The sequence below is a fragment of the Epinephelus lanceolatus genome, chromosome 15 (genome assembly GCF_041903045.1).
Source record: "Epinephelus lanceolatus isolate andai-2023 chromosome 15, ASM4190304v1, whole genome shotgun sequence".
NCBI lineage: Eukaryota > Metazoa > Chordata > Actinopteri > Perciformes > Serranidae > Epinephelus > Epinephelus lanceolatus.
In genome coordinates, this window is record NC_135748.1 from 40173769 (window position 1) to 40178197 (window position 4429).

The following is a 4429-nucleotide window of genomic DNA, read 5'->3' on the forward strand; positions in this document are numbered from 1 at the left end:
TTAACACTCAGCTGCTCTCAGTGTAAATGTTCTGCATAAATCCAACATACGTCTCTGACCCAAACACTGCAGCAACAAGAACAGATTTCCATTCAAAAATATAGTTTAGAAATATTAAATAAAATACAGGATTTAATTATTTTCTACGAGGACTGTGTCCCTGACAGTGTGTGAGAGGCTCTGAGCATTTGCATCCATCAGGCAGCGACAGATACATGAATGTAGGAAAAATGGTCAAATAATAATTATAAAAATTTAGGGAGTCGTGACCTCAATAATCTGCAGCTCAGACACTAAACTGTAGGAAACAACCAACAGTTAATAAAACAGCACACGGGTGGATTTTTGATAATGGAAGATGGTTGATTTAGTGATTAATAATTTATTGGCATTATTTCACTGTTTGTGTTTTTAACTGTCACATAAAAACAGACTGAAATGTTCTGTTTTCCACCATTTCAATCACACAGTGTTTTTCTATATTTTTTTAATAATTTTAGGAGAATTTCTGTTTCTTGTTAATCAGGGTGAAACACAAAATAAAAACATTAAACATTAAAACAATAAACAAAATGAGTCAAATCAGAAAACACAATCTAAAAGTGAAATTAGGAATAAACAGCAGAAATAATATATTTTTTGTTCATAATTCCAGCCCGACATCTTTATTTACACATTTAGGTTTAATATCCAGATTTTATTTGCAGTTTTTAATGATTCACGGGTCGAGCTTTTATTTTGAAAAACAATATTAATAATAATATTAATTATATTAATAAAGAAAAAAAAGAAAAAAATCAGAAATTATTGTGAGAAATTAATAACTCCTCCACATTAGTGCGCAGGCTGTAAGGATGTGTGTGTGTGTGTGTGTGTGTGTGTCTTTACCGTAATGACGCGCACTCGGTGTTTTTTTTTTTTTTTTTTTTTCCATTTATTAACCGTCCGTTGCGATGACTCGAGCAGCACGTGACCACATGTTGCTCAGTGACACCTGCACTCGGAGAGGAGGTGTGTGACGTCAACGTGAAGCACGTGGTTTTCAAATAAATTCAGTCTTTATTTTTTATTTATTATTTATTTTATATAGGCTATATATTTATATATTATTTATTTTTAAAATTTTATTTTACACACATATGCGCAGAGTTTCTGCTCCGCTCAGTGAGTTTTACACAAATGAATGAATGAATGAATGAATGAATGAATGAGTAAGGGACACAGTGACAGGCCGCTGAGGCCGCGGAGTGTTTCCTGCTCGGCCGCCGCTGTGGTCTCATCAGTGCACCGCCTCACACTGATCCCGCCGAGCTGCCGTCCGTTACCGGATGAAGGCTCCCGTTTCCCCCCGAGACACGCGGGTTATGAAGCTGCTGCAGATCACAGCTCACCGGTCACAGTCTGTCTGTGAGTCTTTATGTTTAACTCTGGGGTCTGTGGCTCTGTGTGGTGATGATGATGATGATGATGGTGGTAGTTTGATATTTTACTTTTCTCTCTGTGAATCAACGGACAGAAGTCTGACCTAATCGTGTCAGCCCCCACAGTCTCCTGCTCTAATATAAAATATATAATACAATATCTTGAGCCACTGGAGGGCTGGTTTCAATAAATATTAGGCTAATTTATTTATTTACAGTTTAAATTGGTTTCCATAATGTCGATATATCAAAAAAGAAACACCATTAACGTCGAAAAAACCTAAACTTCTTTGGTTTCTGTTGATGTTGTATTTACACCCTATTTTTAAAGGAAAATATTAAGTGCACATAAAAATATCTTTTCAGCCCTGAGTTCTACCTGCAGGTTTTTCTTTTTAAGGTTGTAAATACTAACAGTGTGTAGTCTGCGAGACAGAAGCCGGGGCAGGATAAGCACAGTAGTAACTGCAGATGAGTCACAGCAGAGTGTCAACAACTTCCTCTGCACAAAATAAACTTTAAATTCAGGACGAAAAAAAATCTGTTCCGGTTATAATACCAGCTACAGTGTTGTTTGTTTACAGAGACACAAATATGTTGTAAAGACCTGCAGGGATCATGTGACGTCACTGACAACGTCACAAGTCATATAATAAATACATATATAAATTAATAATTACATAATAAAAGTAAATTAATGCACAAATAAATGTAATTTTTATCTTTCAGTCATGTCACTAAACAATTAGACTATGATGTCTGAAAAGTGTGTGTGTGTGTGTGTGTGTGTGTGTGTGTGTGTGTAATCAGAAGACTGATATTGATCACATTCAGGTGATCAGGTCACACCGACAGCTGCTCTGAATGTTTCTGTAGTTTCGGCCTGTTCTGATTCATACTGCTCCAAAACACTGGTGGAAGAATCACATCTTTCACTACAGTGTAGAAATACTTTAAACTCCTGCATGCAAAATGTTACTTCAGTAAAAGTACACACATATGATCCAGTAGCCTTGAATGACCAAAAGCAAAAGTATACTCATTATGCAGAAAGGCTGATTTCAGAGTAAAATATTTTATATTACTGAATTATAATTATTGACACAATCAGGGACACATTTTTACTACACAGACAAATTAACCACCTAAAATTCGAAAGACTATTTTAAATGTTATTTTTATAACTTGTTATGTATCTCTGCTACATTTCTATAAAGAAAATATGTCACACAAAGTAAAATAATTCAGAAACTTTGGACCTTTAAACACATCAAGAACTCTGGTCTCACTCCAGTGACATGTTCAGGTAAAATGGGACACTCATGTTTGTTTGTTTATTAAATGGTTAAATCCATTTATCAGTTCACTCATTAAATTATTAATTTAACCTAACAATTCATTTAAAGATCGTCCAGCTCTTCTGCCCGTGTCCTCGGTGCCATATTGTCTATATGAACGTGTGTGTAACACTGATGGTTAATTCTAGGCTGCTGTGTCTACAGTGGACTCACTGCATCATCTTTAATATTTTTTTCAGTGAGAAAAATACTATAAATGTCAGCAATATGACAGGCTGGCAGACAGGAGCATAACTTTTGATTTTATGGCACCTGGTGCCTGAAAACATGCTGGTTTCACTCCAGAAAAAATAATTTAAGCTTAATATTTTGTCCCATTTTAGTTGAAAAGTAACATTTATTGTAAAAATATCTTTATTATGCATCAAACATTTAATCAAATGTAACATATACAATCACTTTTGTTGATAAACCCTTACTGTTTTAACTGCAGTGATCGTATGACCAAAAAGAGAAAATCAACTTCCCACATGGTTTACCTCGTAAGTTCTGGGACCAGTGATTTAATAATTCTTTGCTTGGCTTGTCCTGATTATCACAGATCAATAAACATGATTGTGTCATGTAAAACACATTTGTAGTAACAATGCAACAACATGTTTGACGCTTAAAATATAAAACGTTATTCATCCCATTTTACCTGACGTCTGAAATGACCTGACGTCACCCTGTAAATATACTGACAGACAGAATGTGGATTTCACCAAGGGATCAATACATTTAATATTTGTATTATTAATCTGAACATTATCCATTTAGTATAGTGAAGTTAAGACAATATTTCTCTCTGCGATGAGTTGAAGTGTAACGCAGCTGAAAATCCAAATACTCCAGTGAAGTAAAAGTACCTCAAAACTGAGTAAATATACTTTCCACCTCTGGTACAAAAACACCTAAAGACAATATCTAACTTAAATAACTATACCAAAGAGGCACCAATACATGAGGAGCATGGCTGGATTTCTCTGTTCTGAGGCCCCGGGGCCACAAAAGAACTATGGGCCCCTTTACCCACACTGTAAAATTTTTTGACTGCACATTTACAGTAAATTAGCGGTTACTAGTTGCATTAGTTTCACAGTAAATTACTGTAACTTCTACTGTAAATTATTGTGAAATGACAGCTGTATATTGTGTGATCTGCATATTATTGTGATTTAGCAGCTCTTGTAAAATTACTGTAATTAACTGTAACCTCACAGTTAAAGCCTGTTACATTACTGTGATATAACAGCATGTTCCTGTAAATTACTGTATTTCACTGTAATCTCACAGTTTAACTCCATATATCACTGTGATTCACCAGAGTAATTCTGTATTATTAGTATATTTACCTGCATGAATTTCCCAGTAAGATTCTGAATTTGGTTAAATATCACAGTAAAAGCCTGTGAGGTGACAATAATGTAATTTACTGTGAAATATTACAGTTAATATATTGTAACTTCCTGGAAATTATTTGCTCCTCCCAGTACGCTCTGTGCATTTTGTACATTCTTACTGGGAAATCATGGTCCCATGTTTTTACTGTGTGGTGTTTAGATTTCATTTAAATACATTTGAGGAGTTGGACATAGTATCAGATTAAATGGCGGAGGTATTAAAACTAGATTTCAACACAGAACCAAAGAATAAGTCTGAACGTATTCT